This window comes from Mustela erminea, chromosome X (assembly GCF_009829155.1).
Source record: "Mustela erminea isolate mMusErm1 chromosome X, mMusErm1.Pri, whole genome shotgun sequence".
NCBI lineage: Eukaryota > Metazoa > Chordata > Mammalia > Carnivora > Mustelidae > Mustela > Mustela erminea.
This window is the reverse complement of record NC_045635.1, coordinates 74,873,177-74,889,020: the sequence shown is the minus strand read 5'-3', so window position 1 is coordinate 74,889,020 and position 15,844 is coordinate 74,873,177. Positions and strand designations below refer to the sequence as shown.

General features: G+C 38.4%; 1 protein-coding gene across 2 annotated transcripts in view; it reads right to left on the bottom strand.

Annotated features, from left to right (window-relative positions):
* PCDH11X (protocadherin 11 X-linked) overlaps positions 1-15,844 on the bottom strand; it is a 452,651-nt gene that overhangs the window by 435,707 nt on the left and 1,100 nt on the right. The window lies entirely within an intron of this gene.

Sequence of the window (15,844 nt, the reverse complement as noted above, 5' to 3'; positions counted from 1 at the left end):
TACTCATGTATGCAGTTCTAAGGCATTCATAATCCATATGATATTTAATGGATTCAAATTCCCTTCCTCAAATAATCCTGCTTTGCACTCTCACATTGTAAAATGGCTAGGACATATTGAAACTGCTTTATATCACAGATTTTGTGATATAAAGAAAAGTTGTAAGACAAAGAAATAAACAAGTCTTGGGTATATTTAACTTCTGATAAGGTACAAAACTATTATTGCATTAAAGCAAAGCAGGGAATAGGTAAGACTGTGGAGTACATTAATTAGTGCTATCATCAAATGCCTTACATGAACTCCTATACCCTTAATTCACTTTCTGTAAATGAAAGGAGTTGGACCAAATGAGCTTCCTGGTCCCCTTTACTTCCAGAGTATATAAAACCTGGACCATACTTGTCATATTGCAATATACTACCTGACATTCAATGTATGTTGAATTTAATTTGATGACACTATATATTACTTTGTTATTTTTGTTTTTCATTGTTTTTGCCCAATCAGAATGTAAGCTTCTCATAGCAGGTAGTACTTTAAATTCTTTAATGGTCACCCTTCACAGTCCAGACCCCACATCTAAAGAAATATAATGCTGGGCAAGCAATACTTCTTTAGTTATTAATGGTTAGTGGATCAATGCAGTAAAACTGATAATACCTGCAGTACTACAGGACAAAGAAAGAATGCTTTATATGGCTATTGATTTTTGTAAAACATATTTTTTTCATTGGAAATGGACTTGAAATAATTTACATTTTCTTCATTTTACTTTTGGGAAACCTGTACTCCAGGGAGATTAATTTATTAATTTATTATGTAGAGATTACTCTCTACATACTAATAAAATATAAATCATAAAATACCTTGTGTTCACACAATTTAAATAAAACTTTTGCTCATACTTTCTATACCCAAAACCATGGGATAAACTTTAGAAACCTGAAGACAACAATGATTTGCATGTTGGAAGCTAAATGTCCTTTTGCTTGATGTGATTGATCCAAACCTATACACAGTTAATTCCCAAAGACATGGTGCTTCACAAATGGCATGTCAGAAGAAAACCACTACTTAAAAATCATTGAAAAATATTCCCTAAAATAACTCCTATATAAAAATTTAGATGCTCTAAAAATTGGAGTAGGCTATAATACCACATATTTGTCATATTAAGTAAACTTGTATTTTATGGAGTATCATTATGATATGTCATAATTTGAATTCTTTATATAAATAAAATAGAGGAAGTATATGTATCTCTGTAGTGTATACTGTTAAATTTCAATAGTCCCATTATTTTTACCATATAATTCTTACAAGGTCAGCGCACATAGACTCTAAATAAGAGGAGAACATAAGAGTCTATTAATTGAAAACTTATGTAAATATAGTTGAACATACTTGTCTTTAAGATCTTTACTTTTTAATATAAGAAGCATTTTTGTTGTTTTTTTTAAATATTTTTCCAAACAGATTCAAAAATTCTGAGCAGTTTACTATAACATAGATCATTGGTGATATTATTTTGTGAAATGTTGAACATGAATGTATCAATTAATTGTTCAGACTTCAGAATAGAATGACCAATTACATTTCCATTTATGTAATTTGAAGACATTATTTTTAAGTGCCTGATTTTTTCTGTAAAACTATTTTAATAATTTATGTTTGACATATAAGTTTAGAGTCAATGCCAGAATCCATCCATATTCAACACTTGCAGTCAATTTCAGGAAGTAATCAAGTATCCTACCCTGCCTTTGAGAAAATACACTCAAAGAAATGAAAGGCAAGGTGAGATGCTGGAAAATGTCCCAAGTTTGGAGACTGAAAATCAACAACCCTGTATAAGTTTCCCCTCTTACCATCTAGAGGAAAGCCTATCTGATTTCCAACCTTAAGTTTTCCCACTGAAAAGAAATAGGTATAACCATTGCTTCTTTTTCTACTCAAAAATTTTTGAGACTATATTAATATATATTCTTCCAAAATGATATAAATATAAAAAATGGTATAAATATAGCATTCTGTACAAATTAAAGGTATTTGACAAGGAGAATGAGTTAAAACAAAAGTGTAGTAGAAACCTTAATATTTTATTTTCATTTCCTATAATAACAGTAAATGAATTGTAAAATCAGTATAAATCTCTACCTGTATTCTCATCACTTAAAGATTTTAAAAAGAAATTAATTTTATATAGTTTAATTAAAATTCTTCAACAATTACTTTTATTATTGTCATGTTAAAAGTTATATTATGTTAATTAAAATAGTTTTTATTAATGAGAAAAAAATTATCTTGGATGATTTAGTCTCTTCTTTTATTTCCCTTTCCTTTTTGTGTCTTCCCATATTTACACATTTTAGTTGAGAAGACTAGGTAGAAAAAAAATCATTTTTTCAGATCTGGGCTGGAAATGACAACTGTAGTCATCATTACTCTTATTTTCAAAATCTATTATACTGATTTGATGCTTAACACATTAAAGACAATTAAAAGGACACTTTAACTCCTTGATCAGTTGAGGATTTTTGAAATGCAAAAGATAACAGAAGCATTTACAATTTCTGCCAAGTCACTCTTCTAATTCGAAAATCGTGATTAGAAAAGACTATCAATTTTTTATTCTTTGATAATGGGAATGCAGTCTTTCCACCAATGTCACGAAATCTCAAGACACTTTTCACCCTAAAATAGCTTTCTCCATGTAATAAACCTGTACTTTACAATTAATAATTCACAGGGTGGAAATCTTGAGGGACCTTGACATATAGGTCATTTGATGTTTTCTCCTAAAAAAAGATATAACCACATTTTAGGGATGATGCCTGCATGAAAACGTCTATTGAAAAATAACACCATTCTGAATAGGAGTAGATTTATTTGAACATCACAAGCTAGTCTGGAATATCATGACATCTTATCTAGTTTTCTTCGGTCTGGATACTGAATGATCAGTAAAGTCTTCAGATAATAGAACTCTGATGAGATAAGGACATGTAATTTGGAATGTTACAATATAAAGTCAATCCAATTAAATGTAGTTATATGTTTTATTTTTCCTAAAAGTAAAAGTTACATATGTCATTGATGAAAGAATGGATCATCTTTTTTTTTTTTTTTTTACAGCATACTCTTCTTCTGTCACCAATTCCCAATAAAGATTCAGCCAACCCTACTACATGTGCAAATATAGATGATCTAAGAATTGTCCCCCTTTCTCACACACAAAAATAACTCTAAGAATGTAGTAAAGAAAAAAAAAATGTTCCTTTGCCTCTAAAGATTGACATGATAACTGTACATGTTGATAAGAACATATACCAGAAATGGATGCGAGAAACAACTTTAGGAGAGTGTAGTGAGAAATTCAGAAAATTTGGATTCCCCAATGTACAATATTTGAATCCCTAGTTGTAACCAAAGGAAAACAGATATTTTAGGGGGGACAAGATGGCGGGGAAGTAGAAGGAGGCACCTTTTCAACATGTACCCTAAAGTGAGCCAATTACCTGCCAAAGAACTCTGATCACCCATGAAATCAGCCTGAGATCAGGCGCCATTGTTTCAGAGCCTAAGAGTCATGCCCCAAACTCTCCCCTGAGAGAGGTGCACGAAGGCCCAAACTGGTGCTTTCAGACCTGCGCCCCGCTCTAAGAGCCTGAGACGGCGCGCAACCCACAGCCTCCCCGAGAGAGGTGCTTGCAAGCTGGGCACTCTTAGACCCAGAAAGACCAGGCACTCCCAGCCCAGGCCAGCGGGAAAATCTCAGTGTGCATTCACTGCTTGGAACCTCTCTGGCGGTCTGGAGCTGCACAGACAGCCGCTGCTGCCATGGTTTTGGGTACAAGCAGAAATCCTGCATGCCCAGGGACCTCGACTAGGGATCTGCTCTGCCAGCGGCCAAGGGGAAATTTATATGGGCTCTGCAACATCCACAGAAGAACAGACTGAGGCTTCTCTTTGAGAGGGAGGTGAGGGTGCAGTTTGCTTTCCTCTAAACCTACAAAAACCATCAAAAGCAGTCAAGGCAAGAGGAAGAAAAAAAAAAAAGTGAACAAATATAAAAACCTCCAGAGAACAAAAGCCTGAAAAAACCGGTTTCCTCAGAGCCCACCCCCTCAAGGGGGACTGGAGGACTTAACTCAGGGAACATCATAGACTGAAAACCCACCTGGCAGGCCCCTCCCCCAGAAAACCAACCAGGAAAGAAAAAAAAAAAAAAGACTACAAGAGAACCACCACCACTACTTCATAGGACAACTTTTATTTTTAATTTGTTCCCACTATTCTGTCTCATATTTAAAATATACATAAATTTTAACCTATTTACAATCACAGTGAGCTGTGAGTACATCAAATTCCATAATAACCTTCTAACCTGAACTTTTTGATACATACACCTGTGTTTTTCTTTTGCATTTCAATTTCGTAAATTTCCTTTTTTTAAATTTTAGTTTAGTTTAATCTAGTTTATTCCTTTTTTAAATTTTATTTTGTAATATTCATATAGAGTTAAACTTCAAAGTAATCCCCTTTCCCTAATCAAAAATATCCCTATAGGTAAACCAATTTTTAATCCCCCTTTATCTTAGGAAAGTTGAGTCCTTTAACAAAGATATGAAGATACATCCAGGAAGAATCAAAACAAACTTCCTCGCCCACACTGAGAATTTATAACCACTCTCCCATCATTTTCTTCCACCAGTGTTTCTGTGTTTTTGTGTTTGTCCTGATAGTATATAAATCTTACACTTGGGGTTCTTTTTGACAAGGTTCTTCCTTTATTTGCATATATATATATATATAAATTATTTATATATATATTTATTATATATATATAAATTATATATATATAAATTATAATATATATATTTATTATATATATAAATTATATATATATATAAATTATTTTTTTCTCTTGTCATATACTTTTATCAGTCTTTTTGTTTGTCTGTTTACTGTTTGTATACTTCATAAAACTTACCTTGGGGCCCATTTGGGCTGAATCTTCTCTTTTATCTTCCCTTTCTTTCCTGTCTCTCTCTCTCTCTCTCTCTTTTATTTTCCTTTTTTTTTCTTTTTTTTCTCATTTGGGTGGGGAATCCTGATGGCTCAGAAGTGTTCCAGGGTGCACCTTGACTGTACCATGGTTGATACATCCAGCTACATCTGTTCAGTCATCTCTCACCAAAATGACTAGGAGGAAGAATGCCCAACAGAAGAAAAATACAGAAGATGGACCTTCTGCAACAGAGCTAAGGGCTATCAACATAGACAATATGTCAGAAAGAGAATTCAGGCTAACAATTATCCAGGCAATAGCTAGGTTGGAGAAAGCCATGGCTGACCAAACAGAATTGATTAGGGCCAAAACAAAAGCAACCAGACAGGATGTTCACAATGTTAGGGCAGAGCTTAAAGCTACCAGGGAGGAGGTTCACAATGCTCTCAATGAGTTCCAATCTAATCTAAACTCTCTCAAAGCTAGGGTAACTGAGACAGAAGATAGAATTAGTGATCTGGAAGGCAAACAGATAGAGAGAAAGGATCAGGAGGAAGCCTGGAACAAACAGCTTTGAACCATGAAAACAGAATCAGGGAAATAAATGATGCCATGAAGTGTTCCAACATCGGAATCATTGGAATCCCTGAAGGGGAGGAGAAAGAAAGAAGTCTAGAAGATATAGTGGAACAAGTTCTTCATGAAAATTTTATCAACCTTGCGAATGGAACCAGTGTTCATGTACTAGAGGCCGAACGGTCTCCACCCAAGATTATAGATTCCAAAAAAACATCAAGGCATCTGATAGTCAAATTGAGGAATCATAATTGTAGGTATAATCTCTTGAAAGCTGCTAGGACAAAGAAGCTCCTTATGTACAGAGGAAAGCCCATCAGAATAACACCAGACCTGTCCACAGAGACCTGGCAAGCCAGAAAGGGCTGGCAAGATATATTCAGGGCAGTGAATGAGAAGAACATGCAGCCAAGAATACTTTATCCAGAAAGACTGACATTCAAAATGGATGGAGAGAGAAAGAGTTTCCAAGACCAGCAAGGCTTAAAAGACTATGCAACCACCAAGCCAAAACTGCAGGAAATTTTAAGGGTGGTTCTATAAAAGAGGGAAAATCCTAAGAATAGCATTGAACAGAAATATAGAGACAATCTATAGAAAGAAAGTCTTCAAAGCTAACACGATGTCAATAAAAATGTGTCTATCAATAATCACTCTCAATGTGAACGGCTTAAATGCACCCAAAAATGGCACAGGGTTGCAGATTGGATAAAATGACAGGACCCATCCATATGTTGTCTACAGGAGACCCATTCTGAACCTAAAGATACACCCAGACTGAAAGTGAAGGGATGGAGAAGCATCTTTCATGCCAGTGGGCCTCAAAAGAAGGCCAGGGTAACGATTCTCATATAAGATAAATTAAATTAGATTTTAAACTAAAAACTGTAGTCAGAGATACAGAAGGACACTACATCATTCTTAAAGGAACTATCCACCAAGATGATCTAACAATTGTAAATATCTATGCCCCCAAGATGGGAGCAGCCAATTACATAAGAAAACTGTTAATCAAGATAAAGAGTCATATTGATATGAATACATTAACAATAGGAGATCTTAACACACCTCTCTCAGAAACAGACAAATCATCGAAGCAGAAAATCAATAAAGAAACAAGAGCATTGAATGACACATTGGACCAGATGGACCTCATAGATATATACAGAACATTCCACGTAAAACAATAGAATACTCATTCTTCTCAAGTGCACATGGAACCTTATCAAGAATAGCCCACATACTGGGTCACAAATCAGGACTCAACCGATACCAAAAGACTGAGATTATTCCCTGCATATTCTCAGATCACAATGCTTTGAAACTGGAGCTCAATCACAAGGAAAAGTTCAGAAGGAACTCAAACACCTGGAAGTTAAAGACCACCTTGCTTAAGAATGTTTGGATCAACCAAGAGATCAAAGAAGACCTGAAACAATTCATGGAAACCAATGAGAATGAAGACACTTCGGTCCAAAACCTATGGGACACTGCAAAGGCAGTCCTAAGGGGGAAATATGTAGCCATCCAAGCCTCCCTCAAAAAAATTGAAAAACCCAGAACACACCAACTGTCTCTATACCTTAAAGAACTGGAGAATCAACAACAAATCAAACCAACTCCACACATAAGAAGGGAAATCACTGGGGCACCTGGGTGGCTCAGTGGGTTAATCCGCTTCCTTCGGCTCAGGTCATGATCTCAGGGTCCTGAGATCGAGTCCCACATCGAGCTCTCTGCTCAGCAGGGAGGCTGCTTCCCTCTATCTCTCTCTCTGCCTGCCTCTCTGTCTACTGTGATGTCTTTCTGTCAAATAAATAAATAAAATCTTTAAAAAAAACAAAAGAAGGGAAATCATCAAGATTAGAGCTGAGATCAATAAGGTAGAAGCCAGAGATACAGTAGAACGTATCAATGAACCTAGAAGGTGGTTTTTTGAAAGAATCAATAAGATCGATAAACCATTGGCCACAATAATGCAAAAGAAAAGAGAGAAAGCTCAAATTCATAAAATTATGAATGAAAAAGGAGAGATCACAACACCAAGGAAGTAGAAACAATCATCGGAAGTTATTATCAACAGTTAAATGCAAATAAGCTAAGGAACCTAGATGAAATGGATGCATTCCTGGAAAACTATAAACTTACAAAATTGAACCAGGAAGAAATTGACAACCTGAATAGACTGATATCTCGTAATGAGATTGAAGCAGTGATCAAAAACCTCTCAAAAAAAAAGAGCCCAGGACCTGATGGATTCCCTGAGGAATTATACCAAACTTTTTTTTTTAAATTTTTTATTTTTTATAAACATGTATTTTTATCCCCAGGGGTACAGGTCTGTGAATCGCCAGGTTTACACACTTCACAGCACTCACCAAAGCACATACCCTCCCCAATGTCCATAACCCCACCCCACCTTCTCCCAAACCCCTCCCCCCAGCAACCCTCAGTTTGTTTTGTGAGATTAAGAGTCACTTATGGTTTGTCTCCCTCCCAATCTCATTTTGTTTCATTGATTCTTCTCCTACCCACTTAAGCCCCCATGTTGCATCACCACTTCCTCATATCAGGGAGATCATATGATAGTTGTCTTTCTCTGCTTGACTTATTTCGCTAAGCATGATACACTCTAGTTCCATCCATGTTGTCGCAAATGGCAAGATTTCATTTCTTTTGATGGCTGCATAGTATTCCATTGTATATATACCACATCTTCTTTATCCATTCTGTTGATGGACAACTAGGTTCTTTCCATAGTTTGGCTATTGTGGACATTGCTGCTATAAACATACAGGTGCACGTGCCCCTTTGGATCACTACGTTTGTATCTTTAGGGTAAATACCCAGTAGTGCAATTGCTGGGTCATAGGGCAGTTCTATTTTAAATATTTTGAGGAACCTCCATGCTGTTTTCCAGAGTGGCTGCACCAGCTTGCATTCCCACCAACAGTGTAGGAGGTTTCCCCTTTCTCAGCATCCTTGCCAGCATCTTTCATTTCCTGACTTGTTGGTTTTAGCCATTCTGACTTGTGTGAGGTGATATCTCATTGTGGTTTTGATTTGTATTTCCTTGATCCGGACTTCAAGCTCTATTACAAAGCTGTCATCATCAAGACAGCATAGTACTGGCACAAAAATAGACACATAGATCAATGGAACAGAATAGAAAGCCCAGAAATAGACCCTCAACTCTATGGTCAACTAATCTTTGACAAAGCAGGAAAGAATGTCCAATGGAAAAAAGACAGCCTCTTCAATAAATGGTGTTGGGAAAATTGGACAGCCACATGTAAAAAAATGAAATTGGACCATTTCCTTACACCACACACAAAAATAGACTCCAAATGGATGAAGGACCTCAATGTGAGAAAGGAATCCATCAAAATCCTTGAGGAGAACACAGGCAGCAACCTCTTCGACCTCAGCTGCAGCAATATCTTCCTAGGAACATCGCCAAAGGCAAGGGAAGCAAGGGCAAAAATGAACTATTGGGATCTCATCAAGATCAAAAGCTTTTGCACAGCAAAGGAAACAGTTAACAAAATCAAAAGACAGCTGACAGAATGGGAGAAGATATTTGCAAATGACATATCAGATAAAGGACTAGTGTCCAATATCTATAAAGAACTTAGCAAACTCAACACCCAAAGAACAAATAATCCAATCAAGAAATGGGCAGAGGACATGAACAGACATTTCTGCAAAGAAGACATCCAGATGGCCAACAGACAAATGAAAAAGTGCTCCATATCACTCGGCATCAGGGAACTACCAAACTTTCAAAGAAGAAATAACACCTATTCTCCTGAAGCTGTTTCAAAAAAATTGAAGCAGAAGGAAAACTTCCAGACTCTTTCTATGAAGCCAGCATTACCCTGATGCCCAAACCAGGCAAAGACCCTACCATAAAGGAGAATTTCAGACCAATATCACTGATGAATATGGATGCTAAGATTCTCAACAAGATCCTAGCCAACAGGATCCAACAGCACATTAAAAGGATTATCCACCATGACCAGGTTGGATTCATTCCTGGGCGACAAGGATGGTTCAACATTCGCAAATCAATCAATGTGATAGAACAAGTTAATAAGAGAAGATAGAAGAACCACATGGTCCTCTCAATTGATGCAGAAAAAGCACTTGGCAAAATCCAGCATCCGTTCCTGATTAAACGCTTCAACATATAGGGATAGAGGGAACATTCCTGAACTTCATCAAATCTATCTATGAAAGACCCACAACGAATATCATCCTCAATGGAAAAAGTTTGCAGCATTCCCGTTGAGATCAGGAACACGACAAGGATGCCCACCCTCACCACTCTTGTTCAACATAGTATTAGAAGTCCTAACAACAGCAATCAGACAACAAAGAGAAATGAAAGGTATCCAAATTGTCGATGAAGAAGTCAAACTCTCTCTCTTCACAGATGACATGATTCTTTATATGGAAAACCGAAAGACTCCACCCCCAAACTACTAGAACTAAAACAGCAATTCAGTAACGTGGCAGGATACAAAGTCAATGTATAGAAATCAGTGGCTTTCTTATACACTAACAATGAAAATACAGAAAGGGAAATTAGAGAATCGATTCCATTTACTATAGCACCAAGAACCATAAGATACCTGGGAATAAACCTAACCAAAGAGGTAAAGGATCTGTACTCGAGGAACTACGGAACACTCATGAAAGAAATTGAAGAAGACACAAAAAGATGGAAGACCATTCCATGCTTTTGGATTGGAAGAATAAACATTGTTAAAATGTCTATACGGCCTACAGCAATCTACACTTTTAATGCCATTCTGATCCAAATTTCACTGGTATTCTTCAAAGAGCTGGAGCAAATAATCCAAAAATTTTATATAATCAGAAGAGATCCCGAATCACTAAAGAAATGTTGAAAAACAAAAATAAAATTGGGGGCATCACATTACCTGATTTCAAGCTTTACTACAAAGCTGTGATCACCAAGACAACATGGTAGTGGCATAAAAACAGATACATAGACCAGTGGAACAGAGTAGAGAGCCCAGAAATGGATCCTCAAATCTATGGTCAAATAATCTTCGACAAAACAGGAAAAAATATACAGTGGAAAAAAGATAGTCTCTTCAATAAATGGTGCTGGGAAAAATGGAGAGCTATAAGTAGAAGACTGAAACTCAACCATTCTCTTACACCGTACACAAAGATAAACTCAAAATGGATAAAAGACCTCAACGTGAGACAGGAATCCATCAGAATTTTAGAGGAGAACATAGGCAGTAATCTCTTCGATATCAGCCACAGCAACTTCTTTCAAGATATGTCTCCAAAGGCAAAGGAAACAAAAGTCAAAATAAACTTTTGGGACTTCATCAAAATCAAAAGCTTCTGCATAGCAAAGGAAACAGTCAACAAAACAAAGTGGCAACCCATAAAATGGGAGAAGGTATTTGCAAGTGACAGTACAGACAAAAGGTTGATATCCAGGATCTATAAAGAACTGCTCAAACTCAACACACACAAAACAGATAATCGTATTAACAAAAAATGGGCAGAAGTTATGGACAGACACTTCTCCAATCAAGACATACAAATGGCTATCAGACACATGAAAAAATGTTCATCGTCAGTAGCCCTCAGGGAGTTTCAAATTAAAACCACATTGGGATATCACCTTACACCAGTTAGAATGCCCAAAATTAACAAAACAGGAAACAACATGTGTTGGAGAGGATGTGGAGAAAGGGGAACCCTCTTACACTGTTGGTGGGAATGCAAGTTGGTGCAGCCACTTTGGAGAACAGTGTGGAGATTCCTCAGGAAACTAAAAATAGAGCTTCCCTATGACCCTGCCATTGCACTCCTGGGTATTTACCCCAAAGATACAGATGTAGTGAAAAGAAGGGCCATATGCACCCCAATGTTCATAGCAGCAATGGCCATGGTTACCAAACTGTGGAAAGAACCAAGATGCCCTTCAACGGATGAATGGATAAGGAAGATGTGGTCCATATACACTATGGAGTATTATGCCTCCATCAGAAAGGATGAATACCCAACTTTTGTAGCAACATGGATGGGACTGGAAGAGATTATGCTGAGTGAAATAAGTCAAGCAGAGAGAGTCAATTATCATATGGTTTCACTTATTTGTGGAGCATAACAAATAGAATGGAGGACATGGGGAGTTAGAGAGGAGAAGGGAGTTGGGGGAAATTGGAAGGGGAGATGAACCTTGAGAGACTATGGACTCTGAAAAGTAATCTGAGGGGTTTGAAGTGACGGGGGGTGGTAGGATGGGAGAACCAGGTGGTGGTTATTATAGAGGGCAAGGATTATAGGGAACACTGGGTGTGGTACAAAAATAATGAAAACTGTTATGCTGAAAATTTAAAAAAAAACATATTTTCAGGCATAACAAAAATATTTAACAAATCTAAGGAATTTCATCGTAAATTTTGTTTCAAATAAATTAGCAAAAGACACACAGACAGCAAGAAATCTTCTTTGTGAGGAAACTTTCACAAATCTCTGAATTTGAAGTGGATGTTCCTTGATTATTTTTTTTTTTTTACACTTCTTTCAGGTCATTGAAGGGGAAGAGAGGGCTATAGCTAGTCCAAAAGAGGAAGAAAAACGGGGATGAGTGGAGAAATAACTTAGGTAGATAATGTAGAGAAGAAGCAGGGAGGGAAGGCATGGAAGTGGAGGAAAAGAACAGAATAGAGGTGTTTATTAGGCGTAAGGGGAGGAATAAGCCAAAATTAAAGGACTTATTGTGGGTAGAGAGAAAGCTGAAATGGGAAGGTGGGAGAGATGATGCAGAGAAGTATGTGAAAAATGTAGTGTGATGAAGATAATTGTGCTTGCAAGTGGCTAAGAATGTCCTGGCTCACAGAGGCATCAAGCTGCCTTTTCATATTCTTTGGTATTCCTGGAGCCTAGCACATTGTCTGGTGCAGTAGATGACTAATGTTTGTGGATATTTTGGTGAATAAATACACAGATGGCGCCTCCTTTGAAATATGTGAAGCAAGATTCCTAAAGAAAATTAGATTTCAAACTTTCATCCCCTGAATAAATTTCTTCCTACCAATAGAAAATGTGGCAGCCATATATATTTTGTTAAAGTGGGTTAAAGCCAGTGGTTAATGTAAAGTCTCCTTGTAGGTGTGGCTCCCCTCCTGCCTCAAGAACTTCATAAATCCTGCATAAAGACTGTTGTGGACCAATTGGGTAGAGAAAAGGAGAATTTTCTAAGTTTCTACCAGATTTCCTTCGGCTACCAGCATTCTGGAAGCTCTCTATCAGGAATTTCTATCTAGCAAAAAACAAAGTTTTGGATAACAATAGAATAAAGAGTGTGAAAGGTGGAATTCATTCTGTCAGGGATTTCAGCTGCCCAAATGACACTACTTGTGTGTCTATCAGAATTGCATTCAGGTGATTTAAAAAAAAAATTGCTTTCAACCTTTAGCAAATAATTGAACTTTAGAAAATGAATGTGTTTGTATGCTTCTTCTGTGTTTGCTTCCCATTTCTGTATTTCAAATGCACAGCAAGTCTGTTTGCTACCTTTTCTGATATACCACATAAAGGAAGCCTTCTATGAAAGGTTAGAAGAAAACAAAATCCTAGATTCACAAAACATAACAATTGTTTCTACTTCTCCCTTTCCCCCAAACTCCCCCCTGCCTCCAAAGCAACAGATAGTAAGTAAGCAGTTTGTTGTGATTCTCTCTGAATGTAATTTCCTTGGTAAGGTAATAGGTTCTGAGGCCCAGTTGCCTATATCCTGCCTAGGTCCCCTCCCTCTTGCCCTGTGCAACCTCCAACTGTGCACTGATGTCCTTTTCCCAAAACTGAAAAAAGGATTGTCAGCAACCACGGGCAAAGGATTAGCTTCAAATTCAGGAAAGCAGGTGGGTTGCTCCTTAAACAGAGAAAAGCAAACTCAGAGAGGAAGCCTAAATGGGCCTGAAAAAAATCCTATTCCTGAATCTTCCCTATTTGGGGCGCTAGTATCCAGTGACTGTGCATCCTCATCCTAAAGAGCACGGTGGGTGGTTTCTCTGCAGTGGCAGCAACTAGAACCTTTCTTTTCCAAAACTCCCAATCTTCAGTCCCTCTTCCAGTGAAGGGGACTCCTAACACAGCGCCACCACCTTTGATTGACCCCCTCCCCCACTGCACCATTTCTTTGCCAAGAAGACCCTCTTCACTTTCTAGGGAGAAAAGACGGCCACGGAATTTTAGAAACGCGGGTCTTCACACTCTCTTCCTTATCACCCAGGAAGGAGAGACAACAGCGGATATTTAACACTGGTAATTATTACTATTTTATCCGAAGAACGTGCCCTCTAAAATGCCGCTAAATAAGTAAATCCACAGTTAATAGTGAAGGTGTAAACTGAAAGGGGGAGAGAACGGGAGCGAGGGTCGGAGGGACAGGAAAAAATTAAGGGGAAATCCTCAAACTGTGTTTGATCCCGAGGTTCAAAGCCAACTGAAGCGCAGCCGGCATTAGCCTCCACCGACTCCCAGGTCTCCGCGCGTCTCTTGGGAGCTGGAAGGAGACGCTAGGACCCAGAGCGAGGGAAGGAGGCCCAAAGGCAGCGAAGGCGGCTGCGCACCCGGAGCGCCTGGCTGGGCTGATCGCGCTCCTGCAATGGACTACCCGCTCGGCTTTCATTTGGCTTTGCCTCTCTTGAGCTGACATCTTTGCCAGAAGGAGGGGCTGCCCAGGCGAAGCCGACTGGAGAAAAAGGATTTGGGGCCTCGCTTGTGGAGGCGCTCCCGGACTGCTTGGCACAAGCAGTGCTGTGGCAGTGATGGCTGGACTCAGCCCTTATGAGCTGCCCTAGGGGAATTTTTCATTTAGCAGAGGGAGAAAGGTATCCTTAGACCTTAGCGCATGTATCTCTTGATTCGTTCGTCAAAACCGCCCGCGTATCGCCCGCACTTCCTCGGGTGATCCAGACAAAGGAAGGAAAGGGGGCAACATCTACAAGTACTGTTACTTCTACTTGCTCTAAAATGCCCCCCACCCCCCAAATACACAGGCTAAAGGACAGACCTGAGGCTTAGATTTCCTGCCCTGATTGTGCGAGTTTGTTTCAAATAAGCGTGGAATTCCATTTAGTCTTTACCAAATTCAGAAGGTGTCTGCAAGTAACCTTTCTTTTATTTATTTATTTATTTATTTATTTAAGTCAGACCTGTTTTAACGTTTATTGAGAGGCCGAAGAGTCGCTTTAGTCATAAAGCACCACTACCTTCTCAGATGTTGCGCTGTGTTCAGAATTCTCCGCACTCGCCTCAGGTTGTTTTTTCAGAACACGCAAAGTGGTCCTCCAAAACCATCGCCCACTCCCCGTATTTTTTATCCGGTTCCTGGCCTATCCCGATTTTTAAACACTTCCTTTCACATGGTTTCCTTTAGTACAAAAACAGCCTCCAGAGTTAGGTTAAAATGCCATCCTAAGATATTTGCACACAAGGACTTGCTTTCGTTTTGTTCTTGCTATTTAATTTTATTTATTCTTTTATGTTAGCCACTCTCTTCCTAGGTCTTTGTTTTGTGGGTGTATGCCGCAGTGGCGCAAGTTTTGATTCTCAGCCCCCAGCCAACATTTTGGAAGGGCAACCCGTTAGGAGAAGCTAGGGCCCTCCTACAGATGTGTGTGCACACTCATTCCATACGGGCATCCGGGTACCCCCCCCCAAAACCTCAGGGGGCCAACGAGACAAATCCAGGAATAATTCATATGGAAATGAAGAGGCTCTCTCAGTTGGATTCTGAAAGTCTTTCCTTGGGGGAGGAAAGGAAGTGGTTACCTTGCACACTCTTGAAAAGTGACCTCCCCGTTTTTTTGCAAGGAAAGAAAGTCAATTTGTGGTTAAGGGCTCATAGTAAGTCCTGTCTCCAACCGAGGGCAGTTTGTCTCTCTGCTTTTCTAAAGTCTCTAAAAAAAGTACCCACTCGCGACTACGCACTTTTAAAAAGTCACCTTTCTGATGACGTCCTTATTGAGACATTCATTTTTTAGAAAAGGAGCTGTTTTATGGTTATGCGCTTAAAAAAATAATTCCTTTGTGGAGAGAGGAACTGTTTCTAAAAGGTCTATCTTAATAAACGCCATTCATTTATGGACTAGGTAGGCGGTTTGGTTTCTGTTGTTGTTTCCTGGGTTTTGTTTGTTGGCTAAGGGATTAAAAGCCATTTCTTTAGTGAAAAAGGGACTCTTTTACGTTCGA